General features: G+C 35.2%; 1 protein-coding gene, 2 long non-coding RNA genes and 1 pseudogene across 6 annotated transcripts in view; 3 read left to right on the plus strand and 1 right to left on the minus strand.

Annotated features, from left to right (window-relative positions):
• LOC6048766 (FERM, ARHGEF and pleckstrin domain-containing protein 1) overlaps nt 1–24,453 on the plus strand; it is a 132,495-nt gene that overhangs the window by 51,272 nt on the left and 56,770 nt on the right. The gene's annotated exons all lie outside the window — the stretch shown is intronic.
• Nucleotides 19,063–20,623, minus strand: LOC119769678. The gene is made up of 3 exons (XR_005278482.1): nt 20,061–20,623; nt 19,244–19,354; nt 19,063–19,182 (listed from the first exon to the last, which is right to left on the minus strand). It is a non-coding gene; the product is annotated as an uncharacterized LOC119769678 (long non-coding RNA).
• On the plus strand, nt 20,814–21,715 carry LOC119769679. Its single transcript, XR_005278483.1, has 2 exons — nt 20,814–21,127; nt 21,183–21,715. It is a non-coding gene; the product is annotated as an uncharacterized LOC119769679 (long non-coding RNA).
• Nucleotides 21,749–22,983, plus strand: LOC119769677 (annotated as a pseudogene).

A 24,453-nucleotide genomic window follows, 5' to 3' on the forward strand; every position in this document is an offset into this window, starting at 1 on the left:
CATAAAATTTTTCCTACATGTTTTTTTTCATGTTCTTACAGCCATTTTTTTTGCCTGTTATTCACGATTTGTACTAAAGAATGACACAAAAAAAAAGGCAATCCACTTTAACGACCCCCGGGTCTTTTATGGGCTCTGTTGCAAGTTTCTGCTCATTTCTAGGCGTCCGAAGGTTATGTGAGGTGAGTCACCCAAAACCTCTTTTACGCAAATGGACCGACGTTTTACTTCCCCATACGATAGAAGGCCAGGAGGATAAGGCGGGAATCGAACCCGCGCCCACAGCATCTTAGGGATCGGCAGCCGATGCCGCTAACCACTGCGCTACGAGGCCCTCCATTTTAATTCCTTACCATTCTTTTTAAAGATCTAAAATTGATTGAAAATTTGATTTTTGGCAAACTTAAGATCGAAGATCGCCTAGAGGCGGGGTTGGGTTGTAGATGGTCAAAGACACTTGTTTTATTGATTTAATGTTCTTTGACACTTATTGTTCAATTACACATTTTTACCCATTTAATCGTGTTATATTTTTCTCTTTATTAAAGACATTTTACCAGTTTTGTGGCATTCATGTCTTGTATGTTCTAATGTTATGTTATACTTTTACAGAAAAAAATAATTGAAGTTTTTGCCTTTTTGACAAAAACATTGTGGAATTGATTTTATTATAAAGAAAAAAATATAACACGATTAAATGTTTGTTTTTTAAACATTAGAATCTATAATAAACAGAGGTTAGTCAATAATTTTTAACTTTTTTACAACTTTTTGCCAAATTCTCAAAGATATAAGAAAACCTAAATATGCCATTCACTCTCTATCGCAGTTTCTGCCCTGCAGAACATCCAACGAACACAAATAACAAACAAAATTGAACAAATTGGGTCAACCCCTCAAAACCCATCATCGCACTCTCTCTCTCGTCATTATAATTTCCGTTTTTCTTTTCGCAGTATTTTTTCCTCTCTCTAAGTCAGTTTCTACAGAAAAAGACGCATTAGTGTTGGTGGGTCCTGATTTCAGCGGCAGCAGACACACTCCACAAACGAAGGCCCAAATTTTGAAGAGTCGCCTCTTCCTGGCTCTGCTCATTTGAATTTAATGACGGCGCCCCAAGCCGGTTCGCAAGCCCAAGATGATTCAGGAAAGGTGAATCCTTTTGCGATGAGCTTTTAGACATTGGTAATTGAAATTTATAAGGTAAAAAGTTAGTTTTTTTTTCTTATATCAAATGTTTTAAACATTATAAAAGTTTAATTAAAAAAGCAAATTTTAATTTACGCTTTACTCAAACCATCTATAAAAACTCTTGTCCCAAGATTTGTGCCCTCGGCGCCTCAGATTTCCAGTGTGGGGGCTCCGAAAGTATGACGCGTGGGCTCGTTGACTCGACTTGATCACCGGCGGTTCGCAAAACTAGTTTGCCGGAGTTTCCTTCCCTTACCCATGGTTGCTACCCTAACCTACCCTCTCTATGGTCAGCCGGTTGGTTGATTTTCAGAGGTTTGCGTTTTGCTCATTATTACGCCATTAATACCCGAACCGGTACATGCGACTTTCATAAATATAAATACACATGGTGAGCAGGGCGAGGGAGTGAGAGAGGCAGCGAGGGTAAGAATGAGAATGAGGCTTAAGGTATGACGTCGCTCTCTTTCACTCGCGCGTATAGAAGGGTCAATGAAACCGGGTCTGTTCAGCTGTTTTGCATTTGCAGATTTGCCGTAGCGATCCGTAATGAATTGTACGGTAAGTTACCGTTGGTTTTGCGTTTGTTTACATCTTTTATTTGTTTATTTTGCCTTGCCTGTAAAAAAAAAACATATTTATGATAATACAGTTAGTTTATTCAACATTTTCACAAAATTATTTTTTTATCACTCGAAAAATAAACTTCTTAAAAACGCTTCTTAGACCTACCTTTACAAATGATTCAGCGAATCCTCTCAAAGTCATGACGCAATAAAAAAAAATCCCAGTGAGCCCCATCTCTATAGTTGATGCCCTACTTTCCCGTTTGCCTGGAAGGGTCACTTTTCATACAAACTCTGCGGTTGCAGCTTTCGCTGCAGCTGATGCCAAGAAATGTCTCATCCCGCCGCCACAAAACGGTGCCAATATAATAGCTTCGGCCCAGGGTGGCTTATGGAATACCTTTGCAAGTTATAGAGTTGGGAGGGTTTTTGTAGTGGGTAAGGTAAAATGAACTCATTTTCTCGTTCCAAAGAGGTGCCTTTCCTCTAGATAGGCAAATGAGCAGGTAACTTGCCCTGGGCGAAGCTTTTTTTTGCTCTTCTTGTGTGTGATTTATGATAAATTATGACCGAGTTATGATATCCCAGTTGGTCGTTGGTTGACCCGCAAGAGCCTCTTTACATAAGAAAGCTTTTGCGCAGGGCTCTTCGTGAAGCCTTCCCGGATGGGGAATTATTATGGGTAATTCTTCGCCAACTCACACAGCAGTTGCCCCGACCCCTCTTCGATTTGCGTGAAACTTTGTCCTAAGGGGTAACTTTTGTCCCTGATCATGATTCCGAGGTCCGTTTTTTGATATCTCGTGACGGAGGGGCGGTACGACCCCTTCAATTTTTGAACATGCGAAAAAAGAGGTATTTTTCAATAATTTGCAGCCGATTTCGTGTGAGTTGGTAGAGAATTACCCTTATGGAATCCTGAGAAAAGAAAAAAGTAATATGAATTAAAAGTTCGACCATGAACGCTTTCTTTTTCAAAAAATTGCAGGGTAGAATTGAATCAATAAGATTTCATTCGACAACCAATCAAAAATTAACAACCCGGCAACATTTCCATCTTTTATCGTCGCGCTTTTCCAACAAAAGAAGCAAAATCGTGAAAAGTATTCTGACTATAACGGCGCAGGCTGCTCAACGTCCCCAAATGGTGAGAGGCAAATTGACAATTTTTTTTATTTCGTTTGCTTTTTCCTTGGTCAAATAAAACTTTGGTTCGTGTTTGCTGACCGGTAAAACTGCGATACCAATTTCGGTGACAGTGAGCGGAAAGTTGAACGCCTGTGACGGTTGACGGAGCTTTAGTTTGCCGAGCAGTTCGAGATAACTTTGTTGTCACTGTCACTGAAAATTGAGTTTAATCTGTTCTGACAGCACAATAACTTGTTTCAAATGATATCATTCAGTTAATAAAATTTATTTTTTAAATCTTTTTTGAAAATGCTATTCGTTTTTAAATTATTTTTTTTCTCCTACATGGAGAAAAGTTAGTGCCAAAATTCGTGCACAAATTCCATGGTACGTTTTAGAAAAAAATGATACACGATAAAAAAAATTTGGTGATTTTTCATTTAACTTTTTGTCACTAAAACTTGATTTGGAAAAAACACTATTTTTATTTTTTTCATATGTTTAAAGGGATATCAAATTCCAACTTTTCAGATATTTCCAGGTTGTGCAAAAAAATCTTTGACCGAGTTATGAATTTTTGAATCAATACAGATTTAAAAAAAAATCTAAATATTGGTCGCAAAAAAATTTCTACTTCAGAGTAGTTCTCTAGGATTTCGGTCATTCGATTTTTTTTGTATTTTTTAATCCGACTGAAACTTTTTTGGTGCCTTTGGTATGCCCAAAGAAGCCATTTTGCATCATTAGTTTGTCCATATAATTTTCCATACAAATTTGGCAGCTGTCCATACAAAAATGATGTATGAAAATTCAAAAATCTGTATCTTTTGAAGGAATTTTTTGATCGATTTGGTTTCTTCGGCAAAGTTGTAGGTATGGATACGGACTACACTGGAAAAAAATGATACACGGTAAAAAAAAATTGGTGATTTTTTTATTTAACTTTTTATTACCAAAACTTGATTTGCAAAAAAACACAATTTTTATTTTTTTTATTTTTTGATATGTTTTAGAGGACATAAAATGCCAACTTTTCAGAAATTTCTAGGTTGTGCAAAAAATCATTGACCGAGTTATGATTTTTTTTAATCAATACTGATTTTTTTCAAAAAATCAAAATTTCGGTCGCAAAAATTTTTCAACCTCATTTTTCGACGTAACATCAAATTTGCAATCAAAAAGTACTTTAGTGAAATTTTCATAAAGTGCACCGTTTTCAAGTTAAATCCATTTTTGAGTGCCTTTTTTTTTCAATATATTCGCAGTTTTTCATTTTTTAAAATTAGTGCACATGTTTGCCCACTTTTGAAAAAAATATTTTTGAAAAGCTGAGAAAATTCTCTATATTTTGCTTCTTCGGACTTTGTTGATACGACATTTAGTTGCTGAGATATTGCAATGCAATGGTTTAAAAACAAGAAAATTGATGTTTTCTAAGTCTCACCTGAACAGCCCACCATTTTTTAATGTCGATATCTCAGCAACTAATGGTCCGATTTTCAATTTTAAAATATGAAACATTTGTGAAATTTTCCGATCTTTTCGAAAACAATATTTTCAAAATTTTCAAATCAGGACTATCATTTCAAAAAGGCCAAACATTCAGTATTACGCCCTTTTAAAATGTTAGTCTTGATTTGAAAATTTTGAAAATGTTTTTTTCGAAAAGATCGGAAAATTTCACAAATGTTTTATATTTTAACATTGAAAATCGGACCATTAGTTGCTTAGATATCGACATTGAAAAATGGTGAGACTTAGAAAACATCAATTTTTCTGTTTTTAAACCATTGCATTGCAATATCTCAGCAACTAAATGTCGTATCAACAAAGTCCGAAGAAGCAAAATATAGAGAATTTTCTCAGCTTTTCAAAAATATTTTTTTTTTCAAAAGTGGGCAAACATGTGCACTAAATTAAAAAAATGAAAAACTGTGACTATTTTCGAAATAGTCACCTTGAGATGGATTTAACTTGAAAACGGTGCACTTTATCAAAATTTCACTTAAGTACTTTTTGATTGCAAATTCAATTTTACATCGAAAAATGAAGTTGAAAAATTTTTGCGACCAAAATTTCGATTTTTTGAAAAAATCAGTATTGATTAAAAAATTCATAACTCGGTCAATGATTTTTTGTCACAACCTGGAAATTTCTGGAAAGTTGGCATTTTATGTCCTCTAAAACATATCAAAAAAAAATTAAGATGGTGTTTTTTTTGCAAATCAAGTTTTAGTGATAAAAAGTTAAATAAAAAAATCACTAATTTTTTTTACCGTGTATCATTTTTTTTCAGTGTAGTCCGTAACCATACCTACAACTTTGCCAAAGCAAAAAAAGGGATCAAAAAATTCCTTCAAAAGATACAGATTTTTGAATTTTCATACATCATTTTTGTATGGACAGCTGCCAAATTTGTATGGAAAATTATATGGACAAACTAATGATGCAAATGGCTTTTTTAGGAATACCATAATAGTTTCAGCCGAATAAAAAAAATAAAAAATAAAAAAAAGATCGATTTCGTAGAGAACTGCTCACACATTTAAAATATTTTTTAAATAGCTGATCCCTGAAGACTAACTTCAAAGTCCAAATTTAATAATTCAACCAACAAGTGCCCAATCCTCTTAAGGGAATCGTTGCAAAGTAACCCATAAATCCTCCCTGGTCAAAACACAGTCATGTCATAAAACATAACGTCACTTTTTTGTACCCATGCGCCCAAATTGGTGCCGTTGAGCATAACAATGTCGTTCAAAACTTACCGTAGCCATAAATCAACCGTGAACAAAAAAGAGTTGATTTTCAGTTTATTACCTGCCACGACACACACCTTAAAAAGCGGCCGGACACACATCAAAGTGGACAAACTCCCCCCCTTTCAAAAAATGAAATAAGTTCCTAAAGGGGTGTTAAACCAGGAGACGATAGAGAGAACCCCCGCGTGTCACCATAAATGACATTTTCCGCACCACTTCCGATCTCCGTATATGTACGAGGCTTTTCGGAATGAGGATGAGAGTAAAGTGCAACCAAGTGTCACAAGAGAAAGAACGAAAAAAAAGTTGTTCCCGCTCGAAATAACCAGCTTTTAAAGTTGTCACCTCATCTCTCGATGGAGGGTGACGCGTCCGTCGTTTTGGGTGGACCATAATTTTCCCCCCATCCAAAGGCGGTGACGATGACGCCGGTTCGAGGGACCATCCCTTTCCGTCTTCATTTTTAATAGTTTGAAAGTGGCTCCCTGAGTGACGGCTACGAGGCTGGGGCAGTAGCAGATTGTCGGTTGGAACCTTTTTTTTTTGCATTTTGATACGCCACGTCTGAACTAGATTGATTTAATTCCGATTTTATTTCATTTAATCTGAAGGTTTTTTTTTCAATTTCATTGGAAAACTTACTCTCTTGTCCATCTTCAGGGACAAATTGCCTTCAATGTTTTATCTCTTTTGAAAGATTTGAAAAATTCACAGAGTTTTTTTTTTTTGAAAGATTTGAAAATTTCACAGAAATTTAATTTAAATTTCGGCAATTATTTCAAAGTCTAAAGTCTAGGTCTTTTTGCAAATTTTTATGAATATATGAAAATTTTGTCATATTCAAAATATATAAAAAAATATATTTATAACAGACTTATTTAGTTTGAATCACATTTTACAAAAAAAATAGTTTATTTAAAATCCAAAGCAAAACAAAGAACAAATAGTAGTTTATGCAACAAGTTGCAAAAAGAGGATTTTTTCAGCACAAGTCGTACATTTATCCAACAAGGTTCACCGAGTTGGATAAATACGAAGAGTGCTGAAAAAAATCAAGTTTTGCAACGAGTTCCATACAACATTTTTTGCAATTCCAAAAAACACACACTGAGTGAAATTTTAAGTCAAATTTTCATGTATTTTGTCAATAAATCATTTAATTAAAAAAAATGCTGAAAAGTGTTACTTTTCGAAACAAGTGTTGAAAAGTTCAACTTTTCAGCACCCATTTGAGTGCGGAAAAGTAGAACTTTTCAGCATTTATTTTGAAAAGTGTTGCTATTCGATTATGTTATTTTTGGTACAGAAAAGTAGGCTATTTCGTCGTTCAAGAATGACAGGAAAAGTGAGTAGTTTCACAACGGAATTGCAAAAAAAAAAACAATTTTTAATTTCTTGTAAGCTATTAAGCTTGAAAAACATTACAAAAGTATCGAAAACATAGATTTACGACTGTTTAAAAAAATCCCGGGATCTCGGGAATTCCAAACATTTCAAAAATATTTTTCTTGTTTCCCAGGAAATACAAAAACCCGGGAAAATTTGACGCCCTATTATTGGCCTTCGCAACAATTGGTCATTTTCATGGTTTACATACTTTTCATAAAAATATTCTGCAAATTTCTAAATCAAGCTGAACATCTCAAAAAAGCTTATAGCACTGGTAATGATTTTGTTTGGAGAAATTTAAAGATCATTCATATTTTATCATTTTACATTTTTCTGGTGACATTTGGGAAAACTTTTTTTCCTGGTATGTTTTCACACTTTTTAAGCAGTTTTATAGATAGTTTGTATTATACAACCAACAGAAAAAGTAACCTTTTTATACAAAAAAATGCAGTAGAAATTTACTTTAAAAATTGATTGCAAATTTTTTGACATTGTTTTCAGAAAATAAAATAAAGAGATTTCTGAAACTGGCATCACCTCGAAATGATTATCTGGCCGCGCAGCTTTGAAACGGACCTTTCTTGTGCTTTCTTCACAAATGCGAAATAGTCAAGCAATCAACAGGAATGATTCGAATTGTATTTTTGCACTTTTTTTTATTTTCGATTGAGCTAATTTTAAAACAAAAATATTTAAGTTTTTTTTACATACAATTCTACAATATTTTTTTCGGCAAAACTTACATTTTGGTAACAAATTATTGCAAGGCGTTCCGTTAAATTTTGATTATTTTTAAAAGAGAAATTAAAATAAATAAATATTTATGGTTTACAATTCAGGCCTGTCCAACGTACGGCCCGCGGGCCGGATCCGGCCCGTGAAGCCATTTCATCCGGCCCGCGACGGCTTTTCAAAATAGTTCTATGACCGAACCTTTAGGCTGTTCATGAAATATTAAATAAATTAATTGATTGTCTGAATTGAAAAAAAAAACTAGCCCAAGATCAAATTTCAACACATTATAACAACATTCTTCATGTTCGAATTAAATTCTTATAATTTCTATATTGATATTTTCAAACTGGAAACAAGTGAATACAAAATTATTCATTTCGTTAAATTGTTAAATTTATGAACAAACTTGGATTGTTGTCTAAAAATGTATAAAAAGATACTAAATTTAAATTTCTTTAGTTTTAACTGTGTGTTCTTCAAAATGAAGTTTTTTTTTCTATTTTCTATTTTTTTAATTAATAAGTAAGCAAAAACTTATGTATTTTTCCAGAACAACTTTTCAGTTTGAAAAAAAGCTTAAAAAAGCAAATTTTTCATACTAAAAATAGATCGTTGCAAATATTTAAAAAAATATTTAAAAATGTCTCAAAATGAGTCAAGAAATCAGGGAGCAAAAAAAAATTCCCATTAACTTTGAATTTCTAAGAATAACGAATTTAAAATGATTAAATATATATATTTTACACTTTTCAGTTGTGTAGGTGTTTAAAATCATTTTAAAATATTTTTAAAATATTTGAGTAAAGTTGCACAACAACGCAATTATTGTTTTTTTTTTTTGTAAAGGATATTCGAATCCCAATTTCGTTTGAATAAATTTTATCATGTCTCATTGATTTTTTTTAATATTGTAGTGTTGAAGAAATTAAACTTAAAAAAATTGCAACGCCATTGAACTTTGAATGATTTTTCACATAAAAAATATATCCAGGTATTTAATTGCAATCGTCAAAAACAATAACTAAACAATTTTAAACAAACAAAAATTAAAATAAATTGAGATATATGAATCTTATTTACAACACTAGTTCTTTTGTTTACACTTTAAAAGAACCCAATCATAAAATATGTGTTTAATTTTTCAACTTTTATTAAATATTAATTCCGGCCCGCCACTGTTTCAGAAAAATCAGATCTGGCCCGCAGGGCCAAAAGGTTGGGCACCCCTGGTTTACATGGTTTACATTTAAAACAAAATTGAAATGACAAGCCGTAGTCTCAACATTTGAATGCAAAAAGTGTTTTAAAATGCATTTTACACTAGTTCAGTTGTTTTGCAATAGAGCAATTCTCTACGAAATCGGTCTTTTTTCTTCAATTTTAATTTTTGTATTTTTTAATACGACTGAAACTTTTTTGGTGCCTTCGGTATGCCCAAAGAAGCCATTTTGCATCATTAGTTTGTCCATAAAATTTTCCAAACAAATTTGGCAGCTGTCCATACAAACATGATGTATGAAAATTCAAAAATCTGTATCTTTTGAAGGAATTTTTTGATCGATTTGGTGTCTTCAGCAAAGTTGTAGGTATGGATATGGACTACACTGGAAAAAAATGATACACGGTAAAAAAAATTTGGTGATTTTTTTATTTAACTTTTTATCACTAAAACTTGATTTTCAAAAAAACACTATTTTTATTTTTTTTTTATTTTTTGATATGTTTTAGAGGACATAATATGCCAACTTTTCAGAAATTTCCAGGTTGTGCAAAAAATCATTGACCGAGTCATAAATTTTTTAATCAATACTGATTTTTTCAAAAAATCGAAATTTTGGTCGTAAAAATTTTTCAGTTTCATTTTTCGATGTAAAATCAAACTTGCAATCAAAAAGTACTTCAGTGAAATTTTGATAAAGTGCAAAGTTTTCAAGTTAAAGCAATTTTTAAGTAACTTTTTTGAAAAAAGTTGCAGTTTTTATTTTTTTTTTTTTTTGAAATTAGTGCACTTGTTTTCCCACCTTTGAAAAAAAAAATTTTTGAAAAGCTGAGAAAATTCTCTATGTTTTGCCTTCATGAACTTTGTTGATACAACCCTTAGTTGCTGAGATATTGCCATGCAAAGGTTTAAAAACAGGAAAATTGATGTTTTCTAAGTCTCACCCAAACAGCCCACCATTTTCTAACATCTATATCTCAGCAACTTACAATGTTAAAATATGAAACATTCGTGAAATTTTCTTTTCGAAAACAATATTTTCAAAAAAAAGTCAGGGCTAACATTTCAAAAGGGGTTAATATTGAAAAAAAAATAGCGAAAAAAAACTTTGCGATACTGAATATCGAAAATTTTGAGAAGTTTTAATCAACCCAAACATTTTAAAAAATGATTTTAAACGAAGAAGAATGCATTCTAACCAATTTCAGCTGATTGCACCTAAATTTCCATTGAAAGAGGGGAATAGAATTCTGGACAACTTCGAAATTCTAGAGAATACTATCAAAATATTACAAAAAAATCTACACCCAAAGGAAAAATATATCTCAAAATCTGCAACAGTGGATTTGCTGCAAAAAATGTTATATTTTATAACAGTTTTTGCAGCAAGCTCATAGCTCATTTTTGCCCGCGTCGTAAACATGTCAGCGATCTGCAGTTCTCACCAACACATATAAAGCTGGCGCGTTTCCGAGCAACACTTGAGAGAGCAGAATGTGTTGGTGCTCTGTCCCTCTCAATTCATCAAGCGTCCATGGCGCAGTGGTAGCGTGTCGGACCAACAACCAAGAAATTGATGGTTCAATCCTCGTTCTGTTAAGATTTTTTTTTGCAATACAGTCAATCAGCCGTCGGTAATGTCGATAATTGTCGGTAACGGGCAAAAATGTCATACCCCTATATCGCAAAAAATGCATGAGGACAGATTTCATGCAGATTCTGATATACTTTCATGCCGCCATGCATCACAATCATGCGACCGCCGTTTGGGTGTATGAAAATCTCAAAAATAATATTACACTGGATTTCGACAGATTATCATTGTCGAAAAAAAACAAAACGCGACGTGAAATAATTCGCTGTATTTCGTTGAATTTTAAACAATTGAACAGAATTTTAAATTTAAGAGTTTCAACAAAAACTACATTTCTCCTAACGCGCGTTCCCAAGTACAAGGCACCGACGATTCCCCGGGAAATGAAGAGAGCCGTTCCCCCCCCCCCCGTGCGGGAGGTAAGGTAAGATGGGGGACAAAACCCTCCATCTCCTTCACAAGCCAAGTACCACCCGTTGGAAACGTGACTTATGAGCGTAGTGTGTCGTCGCTGTGTCTTTTCAGCCTATATCGTCGTCACCGCGTCATTGATGGAAGTACTTTTTAATGACAAGATAAATTTCAGAAAACTGGGTGGGGGCTTGGGGACAGTTGTTACTGGTCTCTCTCAATTTTAAAATCAAATTGGGTTGGGTGGGTGTTTTAAGAGGGTAAATTTTGAAGTTAAGTTGTGGTTAATTGATTTAAATATGACAAAGGCTTTAAAAGCCCTTCAACACTATAAAATTACGAAGAAGCAATGTCAGTTGCGAGCATTCAAGTTCAAGAGCAAATTGCTCGGAATATAGTCGTGCTTAGCCACTTTGAGTAATTCAATCAAATTATCAGCACGGATAGAATTGAAGAGAGAGAAAAAACACACAATGATAAAGTTGTCAACTACTCTCTCGTAGCATTGTCATTCTAGAACAGTCGTGCTGTGTAGTCTGGAAGAGTGTTTAGAAAGGGCGTGCTAGCATAAACTTGAAAGTGTTGAGTAGATGGATGATCTACAACTAAAACAAAGCAAATAGATGTAAGTATATTTTTTAACTATATGACTCTTTAAAAAAATTGACGCAGAAAATTTCATTGAAATTGTTTTCAGCGTCCATCAGACGCCCGTAATCAATTCGTGGGAAGCTGTTAATTGATGCTGGCCTGGTGCCTGGGTAGAGCACGTGTCGCGAAATGTATCCGAATGCTGTCAAATCAAACCTTGCACACATACACGTTCAAGTCTGTATCAGTGCACTCAAATGAGAGGAGTCAAAATTGGACGATTTGACACCTATAAAATTTTAAGAAAAAAATGTCCAATGACAAGAATTGAACCGAAGCGCTTCGATTCATAATCTTGCTCTTACCTCTATGCCGCGATGGCTTGATACATAGAAAAAAATCATGGTAATATTACATCTGGAAAGGGGTACACCTTTTATGTCAGAAAAAATGTGTAATTTTACCTCTGAAAATTTGTCATTTTACCACTTTTCTGTTGTAATGTCGCTTTTTCAGTCTAAACTGAGGTAAAATTACATCATAAAAGAGGTAATATTCAATCTTCCAAAATTACACCTTCCGAATTAACAGAATTTTTTACTGTGATGGTAATATTATATCTGGAAAGGAGTATATCTTTTATGTCAGAAAACAATGTGTAACTTTACCTCTAAAAATGTGTAATTTTACATCTTTTCTGGTGTAATGTCGCTTTTTTCAGTCTAAATTGAGGTAAAATTACATCATAAAAGAGGTAATAATCAACTGTCCAAAATTAAACCTTCCAAATTTACACAATTTGTTACTATACGAAACTATTGGCACTACGCCCCCCGGGGCATGGCCTTCCTCTAACGTGGGATTTCTGCTCCAGCGCCTCTGACGAGACAGGAGAAACCGGGACCGACGTTTTACTTCACCATCCGATAGAAGCTCAGTGGATAAGGCGGGAATCGAACCCGCGTCTCATAGCATCATCGGGATCGGCAGCCGAAGCCGCTACCCCTGCGCCACGAGACCCATCTTTGTTACTATGTACACAGTAAAAAATTGTGTAAATTTTAAAGGTGTAATTTTGGAAGGTTAAATATTACCTATTTTATGATGTAATTTTACCTCAATTTAAACAGAAAAAGTTACATTGCACCAGAAAAGTGGTGAAATTACACATTTTCGGAAGTAAAATAACACATTTTTTCTGACATAAAAAATGTACCCCTTTCCAGATGTAATATTACCATGATTTTTTTTCTGTGTACGACTAAGAACTACGTTTCAAATGGATGAAGAAGCCATAAAAGGCAACATTTGTCGTCAGAGTTCTTCCATTTGGGTGTACCTAGTGTACCGAGAGTGAACGGAGCTCTAATTGACCGACCCCAGCAGGGGGAATTGTGTTGACCGGACCAACCAGGTCAGCCAGTCGGACGCCGTCACCGCCAACTCTGCGAGTGGTAATTGGATTTGTTACACGTATTTTACAAACCACACTACACAGCGATTCCGATGCCCATTACTTTGAAGCAGAGGGCGCACGTGGGATAGGTTAGACGTCAACCTCCCCGGAAAGTTGTTCAGGGATTGAACCTCGAGTTTCCAACTGAAATCGCTTAGAAATTCTCTTTGTGCTCACTCTGCCAGTGCAGTGTGTGCAATTATCGTTCCTGGTGAATGCTCCAAACTTCATCATTTTACCACAACGCCTTAGATTTCATTGTTGTACGACTATTTGATTCCAAGCCCACGTGGATAAAATCTTGTTGACGACCTAAGGAGGTGGGCGTAAGTACACGTTCCAATAAGGGTTTCTTTGAACACGACACTGCGTCGACTGGAACGACCGGAAATCCAGCGAACCGTGCGAGATCTATATGCACGGTAATTGATTCCATCTAGATATTAGCTGGTGATCTTGTTTCCGCAGTTTGCCACGAATCAGTGTTGGGAATCTCGCTTCTGACCAATAACGGCGCTGTCCTTGTCACATTGTAGAACGTAGCAGTGGCAATAACACCTCGTAAAATGTCCAAATTGACATGGCAAAGCGGCAGCTAACTCTTGCGAATGTTCCACCCTAAACTAAGATTTTCCCATCCCTGTCTCCACATTACATCACGGGACGGTTCACTGTTTGCTTTCGACGCTGGGATTAGCTTTGGCTCCACTTTCAAAGGTTCAAACTGCACCCGTAAAAAGGGAATCCCAAAAGAGAGGGAACACACATTCGCGCGCAGTAAACGAGGCCACTATCAAAGTTCAAATTTACTGACAGCAAATACATACTCGAACAGTCAGACAGACAGTCTCACAAACTAGCCAGATATTGCGTCTTTTTCGGAACTTTCGTGTCTTGTACGTTTTTTGTTGCAAGCAGAAAAGTCACTCGAAATGTGTTCCGCCAGAGGGTAATAGTGAAGCGAAGAAGAGTTCTTTAGCTTCTTTTTTCTTTCAACTTCTTCTAAACCATTCAGAACTAAGTTTGCTTTTCGAAAGTTGGATTTGTGTCGCTTCCTTGCCGGAATTTCTTTCAGCGTCGATTCTCCCAGTACTTTGCTTTGACAGTCCGAAAAGCAATTGCCAATCTGTTCCGACAGGATTGATTACAGTTTCGCCGTCAGCACGGTTTGATGGCTGTTTGATTGCATGATTTTGAAAAAAAAAAGTTAAGATTGATTGGAAAACGGGGCAATATTGATGAATTGAACATTCTTTTTCTATTTAAGCACTGGCAAAAAAAATCTAAAATGTTTTAGTAAGCATGATTTAAAATAACAGAATTGCGTCGATACCATCTGTCCGAATTCTGCAGATTTTAGTCCTGACTGCTAGCAAAACGCTCTAAAGCAAACTACTGCATATTGTGACGTACCGTAGAACTTCTGCAGTCACGTATTTGCGAAATAATGCAACATCATCAACCTCGTCTTGAAAAGCTCGGTTATGATTTTTCTTGGTGATCGGGAAATTTGTGTTCTTCTTTTGTTTAAGAATTTAGGTTTATTCTAGAAAGTTGAACGACGTTTACAGAAATTTGGTATAGATAAATAAAATAAAATATTTGGTTAAAAAATAAATCTTCTCAGGTATTTATGGTGATTTGTATTGAAAGTAGGCTACATCGATAAAACTTTTTAATTTATAAAAAAAAATTAACTTAATTTCTTACATAAAAAGTTTTGGTCTCACTCAAAAAAAAATGTTTTAGTTAATCTCTACTAAATCTTAAATCACCTTATTGAACCTTATGTTTGTGTTGATAGAGTTGTCATCAATAACTATAATATAAAGAATTCAACTAATCTAAAAACTGTGTTGCGTTTACAAAAAAAAAAAAAACAAAATTTCTTAAAATGAAATTTTTAGCGTAAAAACACGAATTTTCACAAAATACCGTTTATTTTTGATTAATTACAAATTTTCATAACACGCTATGCGGGTATCATACGTTGCAAAATTTCGCATTGATTTATTGTGCATCACAAAAAATGTAAAATGTAACATTTTCCAAAAAATCCCGCATTTTTTTTAACATACTCTTATTTAAATAGTTTGCTATTTTGTAAACAATATTCTACCTATTGAAAATACTCAATCTGCAAATTAAAAAAAAATATTTTTGAAATATTCTTGTTATTTTCGGAAAATTTGAGTATTTTGTACTAAACCATGAAAAAAGTGTTTATAAAATAGATATTCAGTGAATATTTTAATATTCAACTGTAAAATTGTAGTATGTGTGTGGTTTGATACCTACACCGCTGATTTTTAAAAATTTGGATTTTTTCAAAAATATATCTTATTTTATAAAAATTTGCCTATTTTACACATGGGTAATTCTCTACCAACTCACATGAAATCGGGAAAAGTTGCCCTGACCCCTCTTCGATTTGGGTGAAACTTTGTCCTAAGGGGTAACTTTTGTCCCTGATCACGAATCCGAGGTCCGTTTTTTGATATCTCGTGACGGAGGGGCGGTTCGACCCCTTCAATTTTTGTACATGCGAAAAAAGAGGTATTTTTCAATAATTTGCAGCCTGACCGGTGATGAGATAGAAATTTGGTGTCAAAGGGACTTTTATGTAAAAATAGACGCCCGATTTGATGGCGTACTCAGAATTCCGAAAAAAAAACGTATTTTTCATCGAAAAAAAAAAACACTAAAAACGTTTTAAAAATTCTCCCATTTTCCGTTACTCGACTGTAAAAATTTTTGGAACATGTCATTTTATGGGAAATTAAATGTGCTTTTCGAATCTACATTGACCATTGGGTATTTTTTTCATTTAGAACAATATATTTCATTTTAAAATTGCGTGTTTTTTCTAACTTTGCAGGATTATTTTTTAGAGTGTAACAATGTTTTACAAAGTTGTAGAGCAGACAATTACAAAAATTTTGATATATAGACATAAGGGGTTTGCTTATAAACATCACGAGTTATCGCGATTTTACGAAAAAAAGTTTTGAAAAGGTTACTTTTTGCGTTTCTCTTTGTTTCGTCGTCCGTGTCTGTGACGGGTGACGATGAACGTCCATGATCGACGACGACCAACTTTTTTTTCGTAAAATCACGATAACTCGTGATGTTTATAAGCAAACCCCTTATGTCTATATATCAAAATTTTTGCAATTGTCTGCTCTACAACTTTGTAAAACATTGTTACACTCTAAGAAATAACCCTGCAAAGTTAGAAAAAACACGAAATTTGAATGAAAAAATGAGGGTCAATGTAGGTTCGAAAAGCACATTAAATTTCCCATAAAATGACATGTTCCAAAAAATTTTACAGTCGAGTAACGGAAAATGGGAGCATTTTTAAAACGTTTTTAGTGTTTTTTTTTTTGATGAAAAATACGTTTTTTCGGAATTCTGAGTACGCCATCAAATCGGACGTCTAATTTTACATAAAAGTCCCTTTGACACCAAATTTCTATCTCATCACCGTTTCAGGCTGCAAATTATTGAAAAATACCTTTTTTCGCATGTTCAAAAATGGAAGGGGTCGTACCGCCCCTCCGTCACGAGATATCAAAAAACGGACCTCGGATTCGTGATCAGGGACAAAAGTTACCCCTAAGGACAAAGTTTCACGCAAATCGAAGAGGGGTCGGGGCAACTGCTGTGTGAGTTGGCGGAGAATTACCCACATAAAAATATGTTACAGTAATGTGTTACAGTAATCTGCACAAAATTTCGCGTCCAATATTTTTAATGATGAACATTATTGTATTTCACACGAATAATAAAAAATTAATGAAAATTTATTCGAAATCATTACACATCGTTTGATACCCCATATTGCAAATTGCAAATCGACATTCTATTGTATTATGGGTCGGTCATTCAAAAAAATAAATATGATTTTTTTTTTCAGAATTTAAGAAGATTTTTGTTGAATAACTTCAAATATTTTCTAAAGTTTTTGTCATACGGTTCTGGCCAACGTCTAAGGGAGGTGGCATCCCGCATAGAAAAAAACCGTTTGAAAATCATTTGTTAAATATTCAATCAACCTTTTACCAAATTGTATAGCAACTATTTGGTAAATATTTTTTTTAATTCCTCACTGTCTCTCAAATAGTGAACTATTCCCCATATATGTTGTTCGCAATATTCACTATTTGATTTTTTCTTCTAGCGACACTTTGTCAAGTGCTTTTTGAAAGTTCATTTTTGCGTATATATTTTAGGGATTTCACCATTTCTCAAATGGTATTTTTATGGTTTTAAATAGTTATTTCAGTGATTTTTCATGGAGCATTACATTTTGGGAACAGTTGTAACAATTCGAATGAACATCAATTTTTCAAGGATTTTCGGAATTTTGAGCTAGAAAACATTAATTTTGCTTTGGTCAAATAGCTTATTTATTTTTTCATTTTATTTGATATATATATTATATTTTTGTCTGAATTGTCCTAATGATATATGGATTTTAAATTCAAACATGATGGAGAGTTTGCGGGATTCTAAATTGGCAACAAATTAAACTGAAGAGAAAATAACACAAAAAAAATCTTAGAATAAACTAATACAGAAGAAAAAACACAGTTCAGGGAGGTATCCGCTGTGGTAGAGTTGACCAAAGCTGTACACCACGATCAGCTCCATCTCCGTCATTCTTTGGAAATTGTTGGTCGGATGGAGGGGTCCCAGAGGTTACTTCAGCAGCCGGTTCTGAAGATTGTTCTGAAGGAAAAGGGCGCAGTCGTGCAACGTCGGATAACCGAGAGTTCATCTGGTGATCTTGTTGTTCTTGAGTTCAACCTGAAAAAAAGAAAACAAACTAAATGAAAAAAAAAATGGTAATAAATAAACATGCAACATTTGAAGGGAGCAGTACGACATCGCTCTTACGGCCTTTCTTTTCATGTGTTGAAATGGGAAGAAGGCCGTAAGAGCAATTTCGTACCGTCCCTTTCAAATGTTGCTCCAGAATACAACTTGTTATCATCCCGAGCAGACGGAAATAACTTGGGAAGGTCAGTTTTTGATATTGTGAGAAGATCAAAATCCGTTATTGGGATGATCGGATTAGTTGTTAAAATAACAAATTTCAATAACAAAAATTTGTTCGAAAAATAACTCAAATTGTTATTGCTCTGTTATTGCAATAACATACTAATAACATAGAATCCAGAACATTGGAATAACAAGGTTAGTTATTCTGAGCAATCGATGGGGAGCACACAAATAACAAAAACTGTTATTTATATGGATTGAATGCATAACAGAAAGTGTTATTATTTTATCACATGGAAAGCTACCCTAGCAGAATTTTGTGAAGAAAAATAACATAATTAATTAAGCATAACATTGTTACTCAGGCTGTTACAAATATGGGTTATTTTTAAATGTTGCTATCAAAATCTGGTTTTAAATTGTTGTTTTAGATACACTTAAGCCCCCTTTTACGCTCTGTGAGGGAAGGGGCTAGCGTAAAGTGGTGGAGCTTTATTTGGCAATCGGGGATACATTCTAAGAAAACTTTTAGTTTGACTTACCGGAAATTTTAATACGGTCGAATTCTTTGGAGTCAATCTTTGTCTGAAGATTTGCTGATCCTGGCTCTCTTAGTTCACTCCAACCCCGAGATCGCTTTTGTTTTACTGACGCACACATCTTTCTTTTTTTTTCAACTAGGGCTGCCTTTTCTGTTGCTTTTGGTCCAAGTTGAGTTTCAACCTAAAATGTTGGAAATTATCACAAAGTGTCTAATTCTTTTGTAGAAAAAAATCAAGCACTTATCTGAAGGTAGTTTTGCTGGTGATATTCTTCAGCACAGAATGTTTTTATGATCAACGGCACGTGGTTAGTTGAATCTTCTTGATGATGTTGCTATCCATGCCCTTGAAAACAATTGATCGATCTGGAATGTTAGAAGCTGGAGTTAAAAGCTTTTTTTTTAAAGATAATTTTTCAAGGATTTTTTTCAAATTACCTTCTTAAGCAAGAAGCCGCTGATTTGTGCTTGCACGGAATCGAGTTCACCAATCAACTCACCAACCTAGCCTATGGGAACGACACAATCTCCGCCGGTTTTGCAGCTCACGTTCCGACTTCGGCGAATCAACTTCCTCCTCCGCTCCTTTCTGGAAAAAGAAGGAAACATTTATAATTTTAATTGATAACTCTTTTGAAAAATAAACTTACCTTCGGGAAGGTAGGGTTGGCAAGACTATTTTTTCAGCTGACAGAAAAGCAGCTTGAATCGACTCAGCCGTTTTGAAAAACATTTTTTGTGTAAGCGTCTTTTACTTTTACCTGGAAAAAGAGAACGATAAAAGTTTGAGAAGAAATCCCAAGGGGTGATAAATAATCACTTTATTCCGTCAGAATCAGTGATTTGCAGGCTGAACGTAACTAAACTTTTGGGCACCCTCAGCAAACGTCATATCAATACAAATTGCTGCCGGAACTTTTCCGGATCTCTCCGGAAAAGATCTGGCAGCAATTTTGTATGCTTTGACGTTTGCGGAGGGTACCAAAAAAAGGTAAACAAATCACTTCGTGCGTCAGCCAAAACTTAACCCTCCAGCAGGTGATTTGCTAATATTTCAAGCAAAATAATGTAAATGGGCCAAAGCCAAAGTGTAAACAAACAGTCTGTCCTGCTTAATTCAATGGATGTTTACGTTAGGAACGAGCAGGACAGACTCTTTGTTTACACTTTGGCTTTGGCCCATTTACATTGTTTTGCTTGATTTGTTCTCCTGGCGCACGTCTAAATCCGACCAGTTTTCACTGTTAACGGCTATTGCAAATATGTGGACCTTTTTTACGCAAAACAATGTAAATGGCACAATGTCGAAGTGTAAACAAAGAATCTATCCTGCTCGTTCATAATATAATAACTAATCAACTAACGTGAGCAGGACAGACTCTTTGTTTACACTTTGCCATTTGCATTGTTTTGATTGAACTTTCACAACAAATCTGAACGCGAAAGACAAAATCAATGAAAACAAACCTTTTGACAGCTAATTCAAGCGCAGGTTGCACATCCGGGAGTTGGACTACCGAAAAAACGCCTTCCGGAGGTTGTTAGGCCGTCACCCACAGAAAGGAGGAAAAAACAGCTGCTGCTAACTTGTTTTGCTTCCGGAGGCCACTCAAAACAATAGACAGATTTTGTCCTCGCTTCTTCGGTGGCCAATTTGGTCACGATTGTTCTCACATACAAATAAACACAAACAAACTCCCGCGAACGAAAACAAAACGGTGTTATCACTTGTAAACACACAGCCGGCCGCGACGACGAAAAAAACAACTGCCTGCTACGATTGAATTGTTGACGTTTGCGAGTGCGAAGACAGCAGGGGGCGTCCATAAATAACGTTTAGATACAATTTAATTTGAAAATAGAAATGCTGACGTAGGTTTGATTTTGAACTGGCGTTCATGTAAACGAACAATCAATAATTACTAAATGCACATTGTATGTAGCTATGAAAACCTTATTTTAAACACCGAATATCAAAAAAAAATTCTGTATTGCTTGGCTTGTAAATAAATGTTCTAGAGATTTATTTGACCTAGGGAATCCCTTAGAAACTATAAAAAACACTATAGTGATCTATAGATATTAAAGTTTAGCAAGCTAAGTAAAACGACATTTCGGGATGGCCTCTTTGAGAGATCCCGGAGATTCGTTCCCAACGTTACCACCCACCACCCACGACTCTCGATGGCTTGGATGTAAACAAATTTTACACTCAAAAGAGAACAGTAGGAATCACAAAATACACTGTAACTGAAAATCGCACTTTGCTGAGTTCGTTTTCGCACTTCTTCATACGATTTTTTTTCTGTTCGACTCTGTTTACCAAAAAAAAATGTGGATTTTCAGTTACAGTGTAGATTGTATCCGAGGAGTTGGAGGAGTCCTGTCGAAAATAATTATTAATCGATAATCTGCATTTTTTTGAAGTTGGACTCAAAAAAAAACACAAGTTCGTGAAAAATCCTTCCTGCACTGTGCATTGTGTCTTTTTTTGGCAATATAATTTGATAAGAAAGAGAATTCCCACGCTATTGGTAAGTTGCTTACAACGCTGTAATAAAAATAAAAATTAATCCCTTCCCGTTGCAGATTTTCCGAAGAAATACTACCTCGCGACAAAGGGGCAATTTAGCGAGATCTGGTACAGCTGGTGCAAGGAGTACAAACAGCTGTCCCAAGACAAAGGATGCTGGCACTTCCGAATTCTGAAGGAACCCGGAAGGAAGGTTTGGTTCAAGCACAAGCAACTAACATCAGTACAAATCAAAGCCCTGAACAGAATACGAAGTGGCCACACGCTAACGAAAGAAAGAAGAGCATTATGGCGTCTGGAGCTGGACAATCTGTGTGAGACATGCGAGGAGAAAGAGGATCTGAATCATCTTTTATATTACTGCCCGAGATTAAACAATATCAGATCTGAGTATCAAGTACTGGAGTACATGAAGCCGCTAGAAGAAATCCTCGTGGACGAGTGTGAGGAAGGAATGAAACAAGTAGTCAACTTCATCAAGGAGGCAAAGATACAAATCTAAGCACAACAACACGACAACCCAACAACCAAGCAAACAAGAGACAACGTAGGCGAGTTGGATCAACTGTGGTCTTAGCCTTACCCCCCAGACCCCCCAAAGGAAAAAAAAAAAAGGGGCAATTTTACTTCTTTATGAAGGAATTCAAGGAGAAGGAAAAAAACAGCCGTGTGTTTTTCAGTGGCCTGGCCGATGTCACGGGAAAATCCGGTCCCCGAATGAGGGAACGGTTCACGGCTTAGAGCAAGCAGTTCAGCCAGGTTTGAGCAAATCCAGCTAGAAATCGCCAACTGGAGGTGCAGAGCTTCCGCTGGGGATGGCTTTTGATGCGATGCACAACAACTCGATCCAAACACTTCCGGTTCCGCCAGTACGTCGAGTACTCCGGAGAGATGTTTACCAGCGCCCAGTTCACTCAGCGTGCCGTGGTCAAGTTCGCGCACTACACCGAGGCCACCCTCATAGCAGGCCAGTTCACGAATCAGTTCCACCCTGCGTTCCGTGAGCCACAGCTGCTGATCGAAACCGGCCCGCTGACCGATCAGGCGTCCTATGCTGCTCAAGTTCGTCAACTTTGCCATCCTGTGCAACACCAAGTCGTCGCACTCGGTCGGTCTGATGTGGTGGCTGTTGGCCCGTGAGGAGCTGAAGCTGCGCGGAAAGATCTCCGACAAGTGGGAGCTGAAGCCAGATCTGTTTTTCTAATGTGATCCGGAGGAGGGTGAAAACTGGGGTGAGGAAGCTGCTCTGGCTGCTGCCGCGGCTGTTACGGCCGTTACTGGTGCTGTTAGCCTGAAGATGATCCAATTCGATGACTGGAACGAGGACGACGCCCAGACCATCGGATCACCCTATAGGGTGGAGCCTCGGTGAATTCCAAGGAGAAACGATGGTGCTGCTACGCGCAAAGGGCCATGTCCGAAGCTGGTCGACTGTTTGTCGATGACTGACTACAGAATGCCTCTAATGTTGGCTTATCAACACTTTGACATTCAATTACATCTCATCATTTTTCAACTGGAATTGAGTGATAAATAGCTCGTTAGGGAAATTCTCGTATGTTTGGCAGGTTAAACACTCGCTCCTAACTCCATCCACTTTGATGATTTCCACTTTTCAAACAACTTATTTTATAAAACTGTTAATAGAACTTGCTTGCTCAGTTCTTATGGAGCAATTTATCACTCGATTTCACTTTAAAATGCTTTTATGAGCTGTAATTGAACGTCAGAGTGCTGATATGGCAACATTAGTGGCGCGATGGAGTTAGATGCTGTTCCCCTACTGATAGCTGATGAAATAAAATCATTCACGTTAGTTATCGAACGATCGTAATCATCCGAGTGCGGTTGGAATTAATGGACCTATATCGAGCGTAGAGTTGATAAGTTCCGATAGAAATAAAAAATATGTATAAATCTTCAAATCTTGAGTTTTTAAAGGGCAAAATTGAAATTTAGATGGCAATCAAAAGTCGTCGTTTAATAATTATTAATCGTAAGTTATAACCGTTCGACAATTTGGTCGTAGGTTAAAATCGGTAGAAATTTTAAGATGAACCATGAGTTTGTCGACCTTATATTTTTAATAGAAATGTTTCGTAACAGCATTTTTGAAAAATAGAGGAATTGAAAGAAATTATTTCATAAATAGTATAGAAATATTCGCAAAAGGTTCAAGATGGAAGGCAAAAATATATATAAATGATAATAAAAGTTCTTAAACATATGTAATTCCTAGTTTTTTTTTTAAATTCCCTTAAAAACACATCAACTTATTCTTTTCGAAAAAAAAATTAAGAGAATCTGTCAAATAATAAATTTATGTTCAAGAATATGATCAAATTCTAGCACCATTTAAAATTTAAATTAACAATTTTGCAAATACTAACTATTTGTGAAAACATCACCACCATATTTTCGAACCAACAATTTGACAAATCGTCAACATTTCCCAAAAAGTAATTTAATGTTTCTTTATGGTCACTAAATCATCCTCGTTCATCCGGGATAGTTCCAACATTTGAATGAAAAAAGTGTTTTCAAATAAATTTCTCTAGTTCAGTTGTTTTACAATCATTAGTTTTCAAAAAATGTAAGATTTGACTAGAGCGTCCAATTTCCCGTCCCGGGGAAAAAAAATCCCGGGATTTCTAAAAAAAAAAAATATCCCGTTTCCCGAAATTCAAGCGAAAGTATACATTTCTTAAATTTTTTGAACTTTTTTTTAAATGCTCTGAAAAAATAATAAATGAACAAACTCAACATGATTTTGTTAAATTAAATGTATTGTTTGGTTTACATATAATTAATTTTCAACAGATTGATGTAATTTAATCGAAACAATATTAACTCCTTGCCTCCAAATTAAAATTGAGATTTTTTTACGTTTTTGTTTACCATGATCAAATAAGATGAAAATCGAATTTGTGCAAAAAGAATTAATTCAATTGGTTGAATACCTAGTACTAAAAAAAACAATTTGAAGTAAAAGAATTACGGAGCACTGGTGCGACTACAGGTGTTAGAGGGTTAAATGTGAAAAATACGAGACTTTTTGTGGATTGATGTTAGTTTATTGTGTAATTTAAATTATGCAACATGATAATACAAAAAAAATCATTGATAAATTACTTTCTATTGTTTGTTCTCCAAAAATGCAAGAATATATTCAAAGTTTGCTCAAATTTTTGAAAACATTGGGTTGTTTGGAGTAAAACCAACACTAAAAAGCTTTACCATTTGTTCAAGAGCTGAAACCAGTATTTGTCATGAAAAACATAATTTCTGCATGTTTTTTTTCTCATTTCAATAAACTGGTCACAGAGG

The sequence above is a fragment of the Culex quinquefasciatus genome, chromosome 3 (genome assembly GCF_015732765.1).
Source record: "Culex quinquefasciatus strain JHB chromosome 3, VPISU_Cqui_1.0_pri_paternal, whole genome shotgun sequence".
NCBI classification, from domain to species: domain Eukaryota; kingdom Metazoa; phylum Arthropoda; class Insecta; order Diptera; family Culicidae; genus Culex; species Culex quinquefasciatus.